At 36.3% G+C, this 21,346-nt stretch overlaps 1 protein-coding gene and 1 pseudogene across 9 annotated transcripts in view; one reads left to right on the top strand and one right to left on the bottom strand.

Annotated features, from left to right (window-relative positions):
- VTI1A (vesicle transport through interaction with t-SNAREs 1A) overlaps positions 1–21,346 on the top strand; it is a 342,439-nt gene that overhangs the window by 39,600 nt on the left and 281,493 nt on the right. The gene's annotated exons all lie outside the window — the stretch shown is intronic.
- LOC116880688 lies at positions 10,754–12,161 on the bottom strand (annotated as a pseudogene).

Raw genomic sequence — 21,346 nt, 5'->3', positions numbered from 1 at the left:
ATTTTATCATTTTATATTCCCAGCAGCAATGTTGAAGGTTTCAGAATCTCCACATTTTGGTCAGCAGTTGGTATTTTTGATTGAAGCCATCTAGGGAATATGTGAAAACATCTCATTGTATTTTAATTTGCATTTCTGTAATAACTAACAATGTTCAGTATGTCTTTGCATATTAGACATTTATATATCTTTTGTGAAATGTATTTTCAAATCTCTTACACATTTTTTATTAGGTTGCTTGTCTTCTTATGACTGAGGTTTTTGTGTTTTCTAGATGCAAGTGCTTTATCAGATATATGGTTTTGCAAATATTTTCTCCCAGTGTGTGGCTTGCCTTTTCATTTTCTTAATGATGCCTTTTGAAGTACAAAAGTTTTAAATTCTGATAAAGTTCCACTAACTTTTTGAATGGATTGTGCTTTTGGTATTGTATCTCACAAATCTTTGCCCAACCCAAAGATACAAAGATTTTCTTCTAGGTGTTCTATATTTTTAACTATTATATTTAGGTTTATGTCTATTTTGATTTTTTTTTTTTTTTTGGTATGGTAAGAGGTAAAGTATCTCAGTTATTTTTTGTTTGTAATATACAATTATTCTGGCATCATTTGTTGAAAAGACTTATCTTTACCTCATTGAATTCCCTTGGCTCTTTTATAGAAACTCAGATGACCATAATGTAAGGCTTTATATTTGGAGTCTCAATTCTGTTTCAGTGATCTATATACCTGTCCTTACACCAGTACCACAGTGTTTTGATAACTGTAGCTTTATAGGAAGTTTTGAAATCATATAGTATAAATCCTCCACATTTGTTCTTTTTTTTTTTTTTAAGATTTTATTTATTTATTTGACAGACAGAGATCACAAGTAGGCAGAGAGGCAGGCAGGGAGAGAGAGGAGGAAGCAGGCTCTCCGCAGAGCAGAGAGCCCAATGCGGGGCTTGATCCCAGGATCCCGGGATCATGACCTGAGCTGAAAGGCAGAGGCTTTAACCCACTGAGCTACCCAGGCACCCCCTCCAACTTTGTTCTTTAAAAAAAAAAATCTGGGTTCTTGGCATTTCTATACAACTTCAAGAGTCAACTTGTGAATTTCTATGAAAAAGTCTGCTGAGATTTCAGAAGGATTCATTAAATAGATTCAATATAGATCAGTATGGGGAAGTTGTTATCTAAGCAATATTGAGTCTTCTAATCTTTTTATTTGTATACTCTTTAATTTATCAGCAATGTTTTAACAGTTTTCAGTTCAGGTCTTACATTTATTTACTGAAATTTATTTTTAAAAATTTTATTTTTTTAATGTTGTTATGAATGGAGTTTTTTCTTAGTTTTATTTTTAGTTTGTTCTTTGTTCGTAATAGAAATTCAGTTGATTTTTGTATATTGATCTTGTATCCTGCAACCTTGCTAAACTCACTTAATAATTAGTTTTCTTTGTAGATTTTTTCAGATTTTCTACATTAAAGATCATGTCATCTATGCATAGAGACAGTTTTACTTCTTTCCAATATGTGTACCAATAATTAATTAATTAACCTTTTTGCACTGGCTGAAAACTCCAGTACAATGTTGACTAGAAGTAGTGAAAATGGGTTTTCTTGTCTTGTTCCAATTTTAGGGGAAAAAAGATTTTAACCATTAGATTGATATTAGCTACAGCTAGCTGTTCTATAAATGTCCTTCATCAGGTAGAGAAATTTTCCTTTAATTCCTTGTTTGCTTTCAATCTGTATTATAAATGAGTATTGGATTTTGTCAAATGCTATTTCTTTGTCTACTGAGATAATTGTATTGTTTTTGTCCTTTGTTATATTCCTATGATGTATATTACCTTAATAGATTTTTACGTGTTAAACCAGTCTTATATTCTTGGGATAAGTTATACTTTGTCATATTGTAGTTTTAATGCATTGCCAGATTTGGCAACTCATACTGTGTTAAGGATTTTTATATCTATCTTTATGAGGGATATTGGTCTGCCTTTTGTTTTACCTTTACCTGGCTTTGGCATCGTTGTGGTACTGGTCTCATAGACTGAGAACTGTTTTCACCTCTGTTTGTAACTGTCTTTGTGTAGGTTGTTTATTTCTTTACATGTTTGATAGAATTCATCAGTAAAGTCTATAGGGCTAGGTTTTTCTTTGTTGAAAGATCCTTTTACTAATTTAATTTCTTTACTTGTTATAGGTCTATTCTATTTCTTTCTTTTTGAATCAGTTTTTATAATTTATGTCTTTCTAACAATTTGTCCACTTCATCTAAATTTCCCAATTTGTTGGCATAAGTTCTTCATAATATTCCCTTATAATTCTTTTAATTTTTGTAGGGTCTGTGACAATGTCTCCTCTTCCGTTCCTGATTTTGGTGATTTTATGTTTTCTTTTTTCTTAGCCAGGATAAAAGTTTATCAATTTTTTAGATCTCTTAAAAAAAAACCAACAACCTTTGGCTTCTTTGGTTTTCATTATGTTATCTGTCTTCTATTTCATTGATTTCTGCTTTGATTGCCGTTATTGCCCTTTTATTCTACTTTATGTATCATTTGTTCTTCTCTTCCTAGCTTCCTGAAGTAACAGGTTTCTTTTTAAGATTCTTTCTTTCTTTTTTAAGATAAATATTCAAAGCTCTAAATTTTCCTTTACCGGTTTTTTAAAAAATTTAAACTTGTAGCCATTTTCTGCATTATTTTCCATACTAATATTGCTAGGCTAAAATAAAATTTGGAAAATAGGCTTGGGAAGCTAAGAATCAGAGTTTTGTTTTGTTTTATTTTTTTGGAGGTCTTTTTTGTTAGTTTTTAACCGTAATACTGAGTCAATTGCTCTTAAGGTCTCAGTAATTTTTTAAGATCTATGAAACTCAGGGGTGCCTGGGTGGCTCAGTGGGTTAAGCCTCTACCTTCAGCTCAGGTCATGATCTCAGGGTCCTGGGATGGAGCCCCGCACCAGGCTCTCTGCTCAGCAGGGAGCCTGCTTCCCCCGTCTCTCTGTCTGTTGCTCTGCCTACTTGTGATCTCTCTCTCTCTGTCAAATAATTAAATAAAATCTTAAAAAAAAAAAGGTCTATGAAATTCACAAGCTGATCTTTCTAGATGCAGTGAAGAGGCCTAAGTTTTCTGCCACAGTGCTTTTGCTTTAAGAATATTAGCTCATTGGGGTGCCTTGGTGACTCAGTTTGGCCTCTGACTCTTGATTTCAGCTCACGTCATGATCTCAGGGTTGTGAGATTGAGCTCCATGTCAGGCTCTGCACTGGTGTGGGGTCTGCTTGAGATTTTCTCTCTCCCTCTCCCTGCCTTTTCCTCCCTCTTTCTCTCTCTCTCAAAAAAAAAAGAACATTAGCTCAATAATGGGTCATCTGCCAGTGGTCAATTTCATTGAAGAGAATAATTTATCAAAGCCTTTTTTTCTGTACCTTAAAATTATTTTTCTAAACTCTGTTTCGAAAGTTTTCAAGTATAGAGAAGAGTTGAAAGAAGAGTACCATAATCCCGTTTTCCTCTTTTTAAATTTAGTAACTAAATATTTTACTTCATTTGCTTCCTCTGTCTCTTTCACAGAGAGATTCCTCAATTTGTTTAATCTAGGAATACTAGGAATATTTCTCAAGAAGGAATCAAAGATAAACTCCCAAGTTTCTAGCTTGAATAATTAGGTCTTTCAGTGGATGACACTACCTACTGAGCTGGGGAAGACTAGTGTAAGATAAGTCATTTCTTGTTTGTTTGTTTAGTGGGGTAATGGTTTTAGAATCAATAATTCATTCTCAGATATTTTAAACTTAAAATACCTATGAGACATCCCAGTGGGGAAATTAAATAGTCACTTGGAAATACCAAGTTTGAGTTCAGAGGAGAAATTGAGTTAGATCTATTTTGACATCAGCATTAGATAGTATTTAAGCTTTAGAAATAAATGAAAATACTTAAGGGAGAAGAGAGTGAGAGAAGAGGGTTCTTGACCAAGCTCACAGGAATTATAGCATTTAGAGCTCAAATAGAGAATGATTTGAATTGAATTAGAAAAAAAAAAAAAAAAAAGCTCAGCTGGTGAGACAGAAGTAAAGCCAGATCATTTCTACAGAAGAGACTATTTAAAGAATGAGCACATTTCAACCAAATTGAATACTGTTGAGAAGTTGAGTAGAAGGAGACATAAAAGAGTGTCCACCAAATTGTCAGCATGGCAGTCACTGTTGACCTTGAAAGAACTTGTAGCTTGAGTAGCAGGAACTAAGATTCCATAAATCCCTTTAAATCCTGACTTGGTCACTCTCAACCATGATCATTGAAATGTTTGTGTATGAAGATCATTAAAGTAAAACTGTTGCTCTCTTAAACAAATTCAGTGTTAAGTTCATTTCGCTTAAACAGATATTTATTAGCTACCAATTTTAAGTCTTTAAATGGTCGTGATAATGAGGTTGTGTTCTGTTAAAATGGACAGTACAATTTTCTGGTCCATATGATCTTGGCTGTGCCTCTAACAAAGAACTGTTTCAGCTAAGAACCTAAGTTATTATGAATGTTTGGGCAGACCATTTATATGGTCATAACCATATAAAATTTTTTACCACAACACAAAACATGTTGGCTATTCTTTCTTCAACAATGGAGGAAGGGGGTAATCGTAGAAAGAAAATATTTGAGTAAATGTGATTGGATTCATTATAGAAAGTGATTTACCTTAGAAGCTTTGCCTGGTTTTATGTTCTTACTGACACTTACTAACTGTTGGAACTTGAACTTTTTACTTATTTAATCTCTGTCTCAGTTTTCATATCTGCAAAGTAGGAATAACAATCGTGTCTACCTCGGGATTATTGTGAAGAGTGAATTCACACACACACACAGACACACACATACACACACACACAGCTGTTAGAATAATGTTTGATACCTAATAAGCTCAAAAAATATATTAGCTACTATTTTTTTAAACTAAATGTATTAGTTACTATTTTTTTTTAAATTAGGTGTGTTTTTAAATAACATTTACTCAATTCCAGAGTAAAGCATAATCTAGATTAGGCCAAAATCCCCAAGAAAAACAATTTCTCTGGCACGAAACTTTGCTCAGTTGTAAACCCACAAGTCACGTGTTTGCCCAGTGTAGTAGTACTGTTTAATTATTGATTTCACAGTAGTTCACCAGTTGTATTTTCTAGCTCTGGAAAATAAGTCTAGATGAATATGTAAGTAGGTTAGAGTTTATTGCTAATATAGAGTCTCACATAAACTAGTACCAGTTATGATGTTTTTTTAAGATTTTATTTATTTATTTGTCAGAGAAAATACAAAGCAGGAGGAGCAGCAGGCACAGGGAGAAGCAGGCTCTCCAAAGAGCCTCTGGCAAAGAGCCAAATGCAAGACTTGATTCCAGGGTCCTGGGATCATGACCTGAGCCTAAGGCAGATGCTTAACGGACTGAGCCATCCATGTGTCCATAGTACCAGTTTTATATATAGGAAAACATAAAAGATATTTGATTGTCCTCTCCTAAAATTTGTGGTTCTTAAACCAAGAAATCAGACATCATTTTCAGCCATTATTTATATTAAATATCATAAAAAATATAATTGATCATCAGTAATTTCCAGTATGGTTCAGAACATTTGGTGTTACTTGGTACATCCTTCCTCCACTGGATCATGTACTGTGTATAAATGCTCTCTGTCCAGGCATTCAGAATGAACTTGAGTTTTAGCTGAAACTAAAACTTTGTCAATAGCACAACTGGATTTATACTACCAAAGAACTGCTCTATTTCATTAGACCATAATTTGCATTTTTGTCATCTGTAGGGGGAAGGGGTTGTTATTCGTAAAGAGCCTTATAATTCTGAAGTGCTATTATTGGATGATTTATAGAATGTTAATAATACTGATACTTTAAGGCGCCTGGGTGGCTCAGTGGGTTAAGCCTCAGCCTTCGGCTCGGGTGATGATCTCAGGGCTCTGGGATTGAGTCCCCCATCGGGCTCTCTGCTTGGTGGGGAGCCTGCTTCTCCCTCTCTCTCTGCCTGCCTCTCTGCCTACTTGTGATCTCTCTCTCTCTCTCTCTGTCAAATGAATAAATAAATAAAATCTTTTAAAAAAATAATACTGATACTTTATTCTATAAGATTGTTTGAGGTGGTTTATTTTGCTTGAAAATGAGTACTTTCCCTCTTGATTTACCTGCAGGATCCAAGCACTCATTAAATAACCTCCCCACCACCACTACCACCATCACCAATGAAGGCAGTACTTTCATTAAATGCTCTTTTTAGAGAAAATAATAAAATGTGCTGCTACTAGGGGAGCAAAATGACTAATTTACAAATATACTTAAACCAGACAGAAAAGAACAAATAAAGCTTGTGGGATGTATTCATCCCAGTTGGCTATTTTTGAGTTTATTCACATCAGGTCAAGTCAAATAAAGATTGAGTAGACCTCTGTTTGCAGTTGGAGTTTTGACTAGCACTTCGTTCTCTCATGTGACTTCCAAGGGTTATTAGATATTCAGATGAACAATTTTCTTAGGAATGCTCTTGCTTCAAGTGGTAGGTGTTCTATTCAGGTAGCCTGTCACTTTAACAAATGTCTTCTTTCCTAAGCATCCCTATCTGAATTATTCTATTTTTCACCACAGGGACTAAAATGTTATCCAGTAGAGTTTTGTCCAAAGAGAATGGGATGGACATCGTGGTACAATCAATCATTCATCTGCTAGATGTCAGGAAAGATTTAAAGTAAATGAAGAAATAACCAACTTTTGGGGCAAGTAGTCTTATCTTGTCTCTTATACTGTGTAAATATTCCAACATTTAGAGAAAAGGAGATATTGACTTTAAAAATATGTGTAAGGAAAATTTTGGGTGTGTTTTTTTTATATTGTATTGCTTCCATCTATGATAGATATATCTCTGAAATTTTTTTGCTAAAGTCACACATGACCCCTGTTTCTGAGGTCCCTTTCTTTTTTATCATACTTGTATTCCTTCTACATAGCATTTGATTCACTGCCATCTTTTTTATATTTAAGGATTTTATTTATTTATTTGAGAGAGAGTGAGCACAAGCAGAAGGAGGGGCAGAGGGAGAGTGAGAAAATGTGCTCCATTCCAGGACCCTGAAATTATGACCCGAGCCAAAGTCAGATGCTTAACTGACTGAGCTACCCAGGCACCCTTACTCCCATTTTCTTAAAACTAATTTCTTTGATACCATACTTGCTTGGTTTCTTCCTATCTTCTTCACTGGATTTTCTTTTCCTGTGTTCCCCTTAATTTGGGGGGTTTGCAGATCACTGTTGTCTTGACTTGACATCCTTCTGTTCTCTCTGTTAATTTTATATATACCCATGGCTTCTACTAATCCCTGTGCATTGATGACTTCAAAATCATGTCTCTAGCCCAGATTTTCAACATTGCACACTGTACCATTTTTTTCAATTATCTATTGCACGTGTTCCTTTTTTACAGATGTTCAGATACAATGTTCCAACCTGAACTCATTAAACTTATTGTCTTTCCTCCAAAATCTGTTTCTCTTTTTGCCTTCATTTTACTGGCTAATGCGTATATTGGTTATGCTGGTTAGAATACCATCTACTCAATTACCTACATGAGAAACCTGGGAGACACTTCATACTTGTTTCTTGGCCTTGACTTCACAGCTAATTGTCACTAAGTCCCATGGATTCCACCTCAACAGTCTCTCTCCCCTCCATCCTCACTCTTCTATTCATTGAAGACCACATGGTCTCTCTCTTAACTTTAAGATCAAGCCTGAAATTTCTGCCTTTACTCTAGTCCTTCTCTGGACTATTTTCCACTTGAGTGTAGAGGAAACTCTCTAAAAATGTAAATCTGATTAGCTCAAACTTCTAATTTGTATGTGTGTGTGCTTTTCCAGTACTTATAGGAGATCACAAAGTTTCAATCTGACAATCAAACCCAGCCAAAAAGTAAATTTTTTGCCTCTCTGGTGTTTTTAGTATATTAAAATTGGCTGCCAACATTAAAACATTGAGAGATATCACAGAAACATCCAAATTTCAGATTTCTTTGAAAATTCCAGGATATCTAGCATTCTGGAAACACCTATAGCTGAGTAGTAGCCTTGTACTCAGTAGAACATACTCTATCTCGGTTCCCACAATCGCTTGCCATTTCACCCATTCTTGATGTTGGCCTGTGTCCTGCGGAGCATCTGCATTTGTTCCTGTTGGGGCAGCTTTGAACTCTTCTTCTTATTCTTCTTTCTTTTAATCAGGATTTTAAATCCTCCCATTCTCCCTCCTCTCTTCCCCACCTCCCTCCCTCTCTTTCTCTCTCTTTCTCACCTTCTTTTCTTCCTTCCTTGATGCTTCTCTCTCTCTCTTCCTCTCTCTCTCTCTCTCTCTCTCCCTCCCTTTCTTCCTTACCAGCTTCTTTGGTGACACTTTTTGATACCTATACTTTACAAATGTATTTAAACTAGAGAGAACAGAATAGCTGATTCTTATGGGATATATTCATCCCAGTGGTTGTCTGTGTTTTAGCTTATTCATATGGGGCTAAATTTAAATAAAGGTTGAGTAGACCTCTGTTTACGGTTAGAATTTCGACCACCACTTTTTTCTTGATGTGACTTCCTAGAGGTATCATATATTCAGAAGGACAATGTTGCTTCAACTGGTAGATGTTCTTTTGGGTAGTCTGAATAGACACATTTGTGTCCCCCTCATAACCTTTTTCTAAAATTATTTTATTTTATTGTAATATGAACACTTAACCTGAGATTATCCTCTTATCAAATTTCTAAGTGTATCAATACTATGTTCACTGTAGGTAGTGTCATACAACTGGTCTCTAAAACTTCTTCATCTTGTTTAACTGAAACTTTATGCCAGTTGATTAGGAACTCTCCATCTTTCCTCTCTCCTGTCCCTGGCAACCACTATACCACTCTTTGATTCTTGCATTTGACTAGTTTAGATAGCTCATATAAGGAGAATCGTGCAGTATTTGTCTTTTGGTGACTGGTTGATCTCACTTGGCTTAGCGTCCTCAAGATTCATCCATGTTGTCTCATAGGGCAGAGTTTCCTTCTCTTTTAAGGCTGACTAGTATTCCACTGCATGTATGTACCATATTTTCTTTATCCATTCATCTGCTGATAGGCATTAGGTTGTTTCTATATCTTGGCTATTGTGAATAGGGCTGCAATGAATATGGGAGTGCTGATACCTCTTCCATCTTCCTGATTTCAGTTACTGTGAATAAATACCCAGAAGTGGGATTGCTGAACCATACAGTAGTGCTGGTTCCAGTTTTTTCAAGAAATCTCTGTCCCATTTTCCATAGTGGCTGTACCATTTTTGCATTCCCACAAATAGTATGTAAGGGTTCCAGTTTCTCCATATCCTCTCCAACACTTATATTTTGTTTTTTTTGTTTTTAAAGATTTTATTTATTTATTTGAGAGAGAGAGAGAAAGCACGAGAAGGGGGAGGGTCAGAGAGAGAAGCATACTCCCCACTGAGCAGGGACTCCAGGATCATGACCTGAGCCGAAGGCAGTCACTCAACCAGCTGAGCCACCCAGGTGCCCTTGTTTTTTTTATAATAGCCATTTTGACAGATATGAGATATGTTATGATATCTCATGGTAGTTGTAATTTACATTTTTCGGATGACCTGTGACATTGAGCAACTTTTCATATAGCCTATGTGTATGTCTTCTTTGGAGTAATGTTTATTCACATTATTAGCACATTTTTAAATAAGGTTATTAAGTTTTTTTTTTTTATTAAAATTGAGCTTTTGGAGTTCCTTATACATTTGGAGATTAATCCTTTTTCAGATATATGACTTGCAAATATTTTCTCCCATTCCACAGTTTACCTTTTCACTCTGTTGATTATTTCCTTTGTTAATATCTAAAAATCATTGCCAGGATCAATTTCATGAAGCTTTCCCCCTGCGTTTTCTTTTTTATGCATGTTTTGTGATTTCCGATCTTATATTTAAGTCTTTAATCCATTTTGAGTTGATTTTGTGTATGGTGTATAATAAGGGATCAATGTTCTTATTTTGCTTGTGAATATCCATTTCCTCAGCATCATTTGTTAAAGAGACTGTCCTTTCCCCATTGTGTATTCTTGACACCCTTGTCAAAGATTGGTTGACCATATGTGTGTGGATCTATTCTAGGCTTTCTGTTCTATTCCATTGGTCAATATGTCTATCTTTTTGTCAGTATCATACTGTTTTGTTTACTGTAGCTTTTTATATAGATATTTAGAAACCCAGAAATGTGATGTCTCCACTTTAATTATTTCTCAAGATTGATTTGGTATTTGTGGCCCTTTACAGTTCCACATGAATTGTAGGATTGTTTTACTCTATTTCTTTAAAAAGTGCCATTAGGATTTTTCTTGGGTGAACCCAGGCAATTTTACTACTTCATCCCTGAACCTCAGTTTCCTCATTGGTAAGCTGAGGATAATAATAGCATCTATTTCATAATTGTTAAGATTAAATACGTTGATGCAAGGGAAACACGTTAGTATGTACCTAGCATATACTAGGTGCTCAACAAATTTAGTTATTTATGTATGCTGATGTCTTCAAACAGGGACTGAATGCTTAACACAGCAAATAGTAGGTATTAGCCACTCACATGTTCTCTGGCTTCTGACACATGAGCTTCCCTGACCCCGGTACGTCCAAGCACATGGGCATGGTTTTCCTTAATCTCTGCAGGGGATTGATTCGAGACAAGTGTCAGATGGCTTCCATCTGCATAACTGAATAATAAAAGCAATTTTGGCTGTTTTGAAGAATAAGACAGTAGAGTTTAATCTTCAAACTTGATTGACTTGAAAGCACTCCTGTTGATATAAAAGATTTTGTGTGAGGTTGTGGAGAAAAAGCCAAGGCCAGTGTCCCCGTCATACTGCCGGCTCGTGGCCTGGTCGTAGTCCAGCTGCAGATTCCGCGGCAGGGCGGGGGCCGCCCGCTGCCTTGTTGAGAGCCATGTTGGGCCTTCCAATCAGGTTAATGAAGGGGCCCCATTTTTAAAACTACCCATAAGTTTGGGAAATGTCAGTTTCTGTTGCTCATTTTCAAACCCAGGTGTATCTCACTGGCCAAACTGTATTCCTGTTCCCTTCCTTCCTTCCAAAACTTCTGTCATGCCTGCCTCACACTCAGTCTCTTCTTGCAAGGCCTTTCACATCACCTGGTCTCTGTGCGCCTGTGTGTGTGGCCTTTCTTTTCCAGCACCATCTCTACGTCTGTGTCAGGCTCCTCTTCTCCTGGTTCTCCTGCTGCCTCTGCTCTTTCCTCTTCTTTTTATTCCTCTTCAGAGCCAGCTTTTCAGTGCCTGGCTACTCTGCCTTTTCCTTGGACTTCGTTTTCTTCTTTGCCAGGGACTTGGAGTTGTGTCCTATTGGGAAGGATTCTGGAGCCTCAACTTTGACTGGCTTCTTACTTCTTTTCCTCTCTACTGACTTAGCTCAAGGTACCCTAGGGAGTTGTTTCCCCTCTGGTGACACCTTTTTCTTCTTCATTTTCACAGTGTATTCCCTGGGGCTCCCCTGCTTCCATTTCTGCCCTGAGACTGCCTGCTTCTCACCATCGTTCCCCACCAAGCACCCTACAGAGCGTCCCCAGACTCACAGGACCAAGGGTCCCTGGCTGAGAAGGCTGCAGCCTCCTGGGCCTTTTTCTCCTTCTTGCCAACTCTGGTCACCCTCTCTCCCTGTCTGGGGTCTAGAAAGGTCTTCACTCTCAAGCCAGGGCACATTGTCAGAGGCCATAAGGACCTCATCTTCTGTTTCTCCTCCCCACCTTGGAACTCAAAATGAACCAAGAAGCTGCTTCCTGAGCCTGGGCAACTTCTCTCTCTGTCTAGCACATACCATAGTATCAGGTTCTAAGTTCTGCTCACAGAGGGTGCTGTAGCCCTTCTTTTTCTTCACTAGAGGCATTTCAGATACCTGCCCTAGGACCACACTCTTTGAGGGGGATGTGGCTCTTGTGGGACAGACCTCAGTGAAATAATTGTCACTGTTTAAAACTGAGTATTGAGTCTCTGGTTCTTTTTCACCTTCTTCTTTTTCTCTGGGAGCCCAAGGCCCAGGTCTCCTTTGTGGGGTTTGGTAATCATTCCTATAGGCCAGTCTTTCCCACCTCCACGTGAAAGCCATCATTAGGATTTTAATAGGAATTGCATTAGATCTGTAGATGACTGAGAGTAGTAGAGACATTTAAAATATATTAATTTAAGGCAAGAAACAACAAATGTTGGAGAGGTTGTAGAGAAAGGAGAACCCTCTGACAGTTGGTGGGAATGCAAGTTGGTGCAGCCACTTTGGAAAACAGTGTGGTGGAAGTTCCTCAAAAAATGAAAAATAGAGCTTCCCTATGACCCAACAATTGCACTACTGGGTATTTACCCCAAAGGTACAGATGTAGTGAAAAGAAGGGCCACATGTACCCCAGTGTTTATAGCAGCAATGTCCACAATAGCCAAACTGTGGAAGGAGCTGAGATGCCCTTCACCAGATCAGTGGATAAAGAAGATGTGGTCCTTATACACAATGGGATATTACTCAGCCATCAGAAAGGATGAATACCCACCATTTGCATCAACATGGGTGGAACTGGAGGAGATTATGCTAAGTGAAATAAGTCAAGCAGAGAAAGACAACTATCATATTGTTTCACTTATTTGTGGAACATAAGGAATAGCATGGAGGACATTAGGAGAAGAAAGGGAAAAATGAAGGGGTCAGATCAGAGGGGGAGATGAATCATGAGAGACTATGGACCCTGGGAAACAAACTGAGGGTTTTAGCGGGGTTGGGGGTGTGGGGATGGGTTAGCCCAGTGATGGGTATTAAGGAGGGCACATATTGCATGGAGCACTGGGTGTTATATGCAAACAATGAATCATGGAACACTACATCAAAAACTAAGGATGTACTAACATACATAAAAAATACAAAAAAAAAAAACCCAAAAATAAAAAAATTAAAAAAAAAAACAAAAAAAATACATAAAAAATTTTAAAAAATAACAATATAGCAGATCAAACAAAATAAACTATATTAATTCTTGGGGTGCTTGGGTGGCTCAGTTAATTGTTCAGCTCTTGATTTTAGCTCAGGTCATAATCTCAGGGTCGTTGAGACTGAACTCCGCTCGGGCTCTGTGCTGTGTTTGGAATCTACTTAAGATTCTCTCTTTCCTTCTCCCTCTGTCCCTCCCTGCTCCCCGACTCAACGTGTGTGCAGGTGTCCTCTCTCTCACTCTCTCAAAAGAGAAAAACACTATTTGTTTTCAATCTATGAACATGGGATGCCTCTCCATTTGTGTCTTCTTTAATTTCTTTCATCAATGTTTTGTAATTTTCAGGATTTTGCAGGATTTTATTTATTTATTTATTTATTTATTTTATTATTTTAGGTGCTATTATAAATGGGGTTCTTTTCCTAACTTCCTGTTTAGGTAGTTTGTTAGTGGATAGAAACACAACTGATTCCTGTATGCTGGTTTTATCTCCTGCACCTTTACTGAATTTATTTAATAGTTCCAGAAGGTTTTTTTTTACATGGAGCTTTTAGAATTTTCTATTTATAACATCATGTTGTCTGTACACAGAAACAATTTTACTTCTTCCTTTGCAGTTTGGATTGCTTTTATTTCTTTTTCTTAACCTAACTACTCTGGCTAGGACTTCCAGTTCTATGTTGAATGAAAGTGGTGATAGTAGACACCCTTGCCTTTTTTCTGATCTTAGAGGAAAAGCCTGTGAGCTGTTCAGCTTTGAATTCTTGATTAACATTGTCAAGGCCTCTTAGGATGACCCCTTCCTCTGTTTTTTCTGACAGTTCTTCCCCTTTCACTTTTTGTCCAGACATGTCAAAGTTCCCCACCCTGTGGTGTCGTGCTTCATGATTTAGGCTTTAATTATGGTACATATTCTATTTCTTTGTTTTGCAATGGTTATCCTTTCTTCTTTTCCATTTGCTAAACTACTCATCATGTAAACCCCAGGTCACACACGACCTTTGTAAAACCATTCTTGACCTGATCAAACCGGGCTAGTTCCTTCCTTTCTTCTACTGTACTAATACAAACCTCAATTTTATAGTCCAAGTTTATACTTATTACTGTTATTTGTCTTAATGCCTGCCTCACTGAGGAGTTCACACCAGGAATCTGCTTTATTAATAATATAATACCTGGCATGTAGTGCTGTTAAAAAATGCTAAACAAATGCAGCAATGAATGGACAAATTGTTGAATGGTGCAGAATTCCATGCCTATAGTTTTATTCAGATTTGCTATCTTTTTTGAGCATGAGATTCTCAGTAAAACTTTGTGGCTTTATTAATCAAATTTTTTTTCTAAAAAAAAACTAGTAGCAGTCCTTATTTTATGTCATCATGACATATTCTAGTTTATAATTAATTCAAATATTTCTGGTCTTCTATGTTAAGCTATTTTAAGAATTTTCCATCTTTCTATTATCTCTTAAAGCAAATTCTAGATTATGGTTTTTAAAAGTCATTTACAAAAAAAGAGAGAGAAAATGAAAGAAGTAATAAATATTACTTCTAAAATTCTTTTCATTCCTGATCAATATTTTAACATACTTTTTTTTTTTAAAGATTTTATTTTATTTATTTGACAGAGAGAGATCATAGTAGACAGAGGCAGGCAGAGAGAGAGAGAGAGAGAGGGAAGCAGGCTCCCCACTGAGCAGAGAGCCCGATGCGGGACTCAATCCCAGGATCCTGAGATCATGACCTGAGCCGAAGGCAGCGGCTTAACCCACTGAGCCACCCAGGCGTCCCTAACATACTTTTTAAAGAGTATTAATAGTCACATTTTTCAAAAACTCCATGATTTAATTACTATTTGAAAACAAAAACTTTTTTGGGGGGATAGCTATTTATCTTTTCCCCAGAAATCTAGAACTTTTACACCAAAAATTTATTTGGTTGGGGACTAGTAGCATCTTGTTTTCCAAAATAATGTCTTAAGGAAAATATAGCTTTCTTAAAGAGATATTGCATGAGTTTACAGTAGTGTTGAGCATAGTTGTATGTGGGAACCTTTAAAGTAGATATTTACTTCAGTTTCTATGATCTTAGGTCTTCCAACTTCTACAATTCTATATCCTCTTTGCTACTTTACAAATAAACATAATGTGATTAGCCATCGTTGTAGTTAAGTAGCAAAATATACTAGAATCCTTACTCTTTTTTTTTTTTAATCTAGTATAATTCTTTTTTACCTGTCGTGGATAAATTAGGGATTAGTATCGGCAGTTATATCTGTGGCCTTCAACTCAATTATCCTTACCAAAAAAAAAAAAAAAAAAAAAATAGAGAGAGAGAGAGAAATGTTCCATAAATCAAATGGAACTGAATGGTTAATCAATGTGATAAATGTGGGGTTTTAGAAGGATGCCTGCATATGATTTTTACATGTGTTAAATTTCTGTGAACATGACTGCTGACCTATTATCAGATTGTGTATTTTTAGTTATTTTTCTTAAAATGAGACTTAACTTGTATATTACTGTCTTCATTTTCTTCCCAACTCCTGCTTGTGATCAATAGCATGATCTTGTTTTATTAACATTGGCTCTAGTCCCTGGAACCACATGTCTACAATTTGCTCAGGAATAGGGAGATCTTGACCTTTTCAAGAAAGTATAAACTCTAATTTAAGTCTATGTGCTTTTTTATTGGTAGCTTAGAGTTAAACCTACTTCTTTTGTTTCTTTTAACACAACTAACTTAATTTCTTTCCCATTATTCTATTTCTAGTGTTGGTATCCTGCAAGCAACTAATTTTCATGTTTTTACAACTTGGTTCCTTAGGAACAAACAAAACAGAGTTTTTATGGAAGTTTGAAGTATGCTTTTAATTTAAATTGCCTTGGCTTTCTCTTATCCCTAAAAGAAAGCAAACAAATTTTTGCGTTGCTTGTTGCTTTTCCTGAGAAGGGAGAGGATTCCCATTTGATAAAGTGCTAATATTGTAATTAGTGAAACCTAAAATTAAAATTTTTGACATTGATCAAATGCTTTCTTTAAATAAATTTTCCAAGTTTTCTTCCACTAACAGAATCGTGGCTTGGAGGGAGACTTGAAGAGGACAGTCCTTATATTAATGTTTAATATATAATAATATAATTATGTTATAATATAATATTATTTATATAATATAATATTACATATATAATATAATAGTGTTTAATATCTTCTGGCCTGTTTGGTAGACATCATCTTTTATCACTTAATTGATTGGTTTTGAAAGTCTTATTTCTTGCGATCCATGTGAAATAGTGCATTTATATTGTTATGGATTGGGTTTTTAGTTACCATTTCTTATTTTACCCATTCACAAGAGTCTGATGTGCTGGATCTGCAGAGATTATGAATGGTAACATTTTCTGGATTACTTATCCCTTGGTACAGGGGCCAAAGTGCGATTGCGCCCTGTGGCACACTGTTCAGCATTCCACCCAAGCCACTTGACTCAATTGAGTCAGACATGGGGATTCCTGCTTTTTTCCCTTGGGAAACTTCTCCATGGTCCAGTTCTCCTTTTTTTTATTTTTATTTTTATTTTTTTTTATTTTTCTTAATCTCATGCCTAAAATGTCCCCATTATTTAAAGTATCCTCCAAAGTATTCATTAACAATTGCCAAAAAGTCCTAAGAATATAACCTGAAGGTTTTTGTTGCATTATTGGAAAACTTTTTCCCAGTAGATACTGGAGATTATGGTACTGATTAAAGATGATCATCATTTATACAGGAAAAATTCTCCCTCCCACTTCTCTTGCCCATCCCAGTTCCCCACTCCACTCTTCCCCAAATCCCTAACCTAGGTAACTGCTGTTATTAATTCTTTGCATATCTTTTCAGCTTTTCTTTATGTATATACAAGCAAATACAAAATGTACATTCTTCTCCCTTCCCCCTTTAAATAACAACAAGATGGCATGCCATACAAAAGACAACATAAGCTATACGTACTATTCTGAACCTTGCTTTCTTCACTGTTCAATTGATCTTAGAAAGCAGTATGTAAAAGTCACGCATTCTTTTTTTTATATATATATACCTGAAGAGTGTTCCATTGTATGAATGTTCCAGATTTATTCAACCAATCCTGTTGGTAGATGGTTTTTGATATTGCATGTAGTGCTGCACTGAATGACATTGAACTTTGTCATTTTTCATGCAGACAAAGAAAAAAATGGAACTTCTTCTAAGAGTGTGTGCGTTTGTAATATTGATAACCCTTCCACACTCGTCCTCAATGGGGCATATCCCAGTTGACACTTGCCATGGCCATGCACGAGAGGACAGTTACTCACAAAATGGATTTTCACTTACAACATGAAGTATCAGACTTCTGGATATTGGTCAAATGGATAGGAATAAAGGGGTAGCTTAATGTAGTTTTCATTAAACTTTTCTCATGAGTGGGATGGAATGTTTTTAGGAACTGTTTTTCATTTTAAAAGATTTTATTTATTTATTTGACATAGGGAGACACAGCGAGAGAGGGACATAAGCAGGGGGAGTGGGAGTAGGAGAAGCAGGCAGCCTGAAGCGGGCTCGATCCCAGGATCCTGGGATCATGACTGGAGCTGAAGGCAGCCGCTTAATGACTGAGCCACCCAGGCCCCCCTTTCAGGAACTGTTTTTATCCTTTGTGAGTTTTTTGGGGGTTAGGGGACTGGTGATTATTGCTCTTTTTCATATGAATGTCTAAGAATCCTTTGTGCAACTGCGTCTCATTTGATAGTGCTTCACGGATAACTGTGTTTTTTACAAATTGAAAGTTTGTGGCAACTCAGTTGAGCAACTCTGTTGACGCCATTTTTCGAACAGAATTTGCTCACTGTTCGGCTCTATGTCACATTTTGGTAATTCTCAATACTAACGGAATATTTCAACCCTTTCACTATTATTATTTTTTACGATGATCTATGATCAACAATTACGACATGTTGAAAGAGCAGACGATGGTTAGCGTTTTTTAGCAATATTTTAAAATTAAGGTATGTACATTTTTTTCTAGACACAATGCTGCTGCCCACTTACTAGACTACAGTACAATATAAACATAACTTTTATATACACTGGAAAACCAAAAAGTTAATTTGAATCACTTTATATTGCAATGTTGGCTTTATTGTGGTGGTCTGGAACCAAACCCACAATGTCTACAAGGTGTTGACTGGTATGTCTTGAAGCTTAACCCTTGTTCAAAATATAATTTGCTTTTTTATTCAGTTTGTAGTTTGTCTTTAAACTTTGTTAAATTGAACGCTAAATTTATTCTATCCCTGTTCTATATTTTGCCATTCAAAAATACTTAACTTTTATATAGTCAAAATCATGAATCTTTTTTTTTTTTAAGATTTTATTTATCTATCTGACAGATAGAGATACAAGTAGGCAGAGAGGCAGGCGGTGTGTGGGGGAGTGGGGCAAGCTCCCCGCCGATCCCAGGACCCTAGGACCATGACCTGAGCCGAAGGCAGAGGCCCTAACCCACTGAGCCACCCAGGCACCCCCAAATCATCTATCTTTTATGGTTCTGTTTTTAGAATCATAGTTAGAAAGGCCTTTTCACCTCAGGATTATAAATCAATTAAGGTAAAATTATTCCTGGTTGTTTTATCTTTTATGTTTTTACCTTAAATGGGAGCCTTTCTTCCATTACATCTTCTAACTGGTTGTCATTTGTATATATGAATTGTTTTCTGTATTTTAATATTTCAGCTTGCTCTCTTGTTATAGTCACTTGTAGTTTGCAATTTCAGTTGAGTCTCTTGAGTTTCTGAGACGTATAATTACATCATTTCTAAGTAGTGGTGGTTTTTGCTTTAATTCTAACTGTCTAATTATGTTTGCTAGTATTTTCAGTAAAATGTAAGTAATAATAGTTTTTTTTCCTGTTTTGGAAAAACAGCTTTATTGAGGTATACTTGACATGTATATGACATATATTTTACATATGTGACTGTATATATATACTGTGCTTATTCTTTGTTCTTTTGCTCCTTACTTCTTGCCTTCTTTAGAATAAATCACAGTTTCTAATATTACATTCTATCTCCTACATTAAATTTTTAAGAATACCTCTGTGGTATTTTTTAGTGGTTCCCGTAAGAGAGTACAGTACGTATCTTTAAGTTACTACACTCTGCTTTCAAACAATCTCATTTTACTTCATGGACAATGTTAAGACCTTCCATAGTAGAAATCCTTCCCACCCTTTGTGCCCTTTTTGTTTTACATTTTGCTTCTATATATGCCGTGAGCCTTATGACATGTACTTAGAAAAAGTCTTTTATATCCACTCAGATATTTACTTGTTGGAGCTCTTTTCTTCCTTCATGCAATTCACAACTTCCATTTGGTGTCTTATCTCTTCAGTCGAAGAATTCATTTTAGCATATCCAGTTGAACAATTCTGGTGATGAATTCTTTCTGCTCTTATCTATCTGGAGGGAGAAAGGCCTTTATTTCACCATCAGCTTTAAATAATATTTTCACTGGACATTGACTCTTGGTTTGACAGGTTTATTTTCCTACCTTTCTACACTTTAAAGATATAATTTTATTATCCTCTGGCCTCCATTGTTACTGGTGAGAAGTCGTCTATAATTTATGCCATTTTTGCTCTCTATCTGTGATGAATGTTCCCTTATCCTCTGGCTGCTTTTAAGATTTGCTATGTATCTTTGTGCTTCAGCAGACAGTTTAATTATGTTGTACCTAGGTGTGGTTTCTTTGCAGCAGGTGTGAACTTGCCGGTGATTCCTTGAGCTTGCTGGACCTATGGGGTGATCTCTTTCATCAGTTTTATAAAGTTTTCAGTCATTATTTATTTAAATATTTCTTCTTCCCCATTCTCTCTGTTTTCCTTTTTTGACTCCCAATTATAAATATGTTAGGTCATTTAATATCATTCCACAGTTCTTGTATGCCTTGCTTTGCTTTTTTCACTTTTTTTGTATCTTTGTGTTTTGGTTTGGATACTTTTCATTGATCTCCTTTTAGGTTTATGGGTCCTTTTCTTTGCTGTTTCCAGTATGCTCTTAAGTGATTTTAATCTCATTTTATTTACATTTTGATACCACATTTTCTGTGATATCATTTCTCTATATTTGGTTTATTTTATGGTCTCTCTTTCTCTACTGAAATTCCCCATTTCTGCAATGTGTGTTGTCCATCTTTTCTACCATATCCCTTAGTATTTTTATTATAGTTATTTTAAAGTCCCTGTGTGATAATTCAAATACAAGGATCATCTCTGAGTGTGTGACCATGGGTCACATTTTCTTGCTTTTTCATGTGTCTTGTAATTTTTGATTGTGTGCTGGATATTTTACATAAAAGAGGAATAGAGAGCAAAGTAAGGAAGATTTTATCAGAAAATAGAACGCACAAAACAAACACAAACACAAACACTCCCTTTTCTTTCAGGCTTCTATGGGGGAGTGGCTGAGTCAGTCTGACCTATAATTGGGCTGTGTGTGGGCTCCTTTTTTTGTAGCTTCAGTTTAGTTCACATTTTGAGGCTGTAGTTAGGTTTTCCTTTCAGCAGGGCCTGAGCTTTGAGCTCTGGTGAGTTTCCAGAGATTTCATTCTGCTTTTCAGCCAAGCCACCATCCTTTTGATTTGTGGGATCTCTTTCTCTGCTTTACATCCCCATTGCTAACTTTTTGAGTCTCTGGGGAGTTGTCTTTGCTCTCTAGTCCTGATCTTGGCTTTCTATACCTTTGGAGATTTCTCTCTGCTCCACCAAAGCTGAGCCTTAGGAAATTAGTGGGATTACACTCTTTGAAGACCCAGAATCCCTCAGAGCATTTTCTCTCAGCTCTCCTGTTCCCCGCTCTCACTCCAACCTTCAGTGGTTGAAATGGTGGAATGCCTCAGATGGGTTTCTATCAGCCATCTTGCCCCATCCCTAGCCTACAATAGTCAAGTATGTTAGTGAACCTTAGTTGGTTAGTAAACCTTATACCTCACTCTGTGGCTCAGGTTTGTTCAAATCCTAATGTATTATGCCAGCGCTGATGCAGACCCTAAAGGTTTGTTAGAAGTTTGGCCAGTTTCTTTTTACCTATATCTGCGGAGGCTTATTCTACTCCTCCAGGAATGAGAATAGCCATGGGCCTCTTCTTTATTATGGAATGCTCATGGATTTTCTGGAATGTTTCACTTGGGTGTCTTTGTGCCATCAGCTCTCTTTCAGGTTTTAAAAACTATGATTTTGTTGCTTCTCCAGCTTGCATTGTTTGTTAAGGTGAAGGCAATGGT

Source organism: Lontra canadensis, unplaced genomic scaffold (genome assembly GCF_010015895.1).
Source record: "Lontra canadensis isolate GAN:19392208 unplaced genomic scaffold, GSC_riverotter_1.0 scaffold3, whole genome shotgun sequence".
NCBI classification, from domain to species: domain Eukaryota; kingdom Metazoa; phylum Chordata; class Mammalia; order Carnivora; family Mustelidae; genus Lontra; species Lontra canadensis.
Note: the sequence above shows the minus strand (reverse complement) of the source record. Positions and strands in the feature narration are given on the sequence as shown.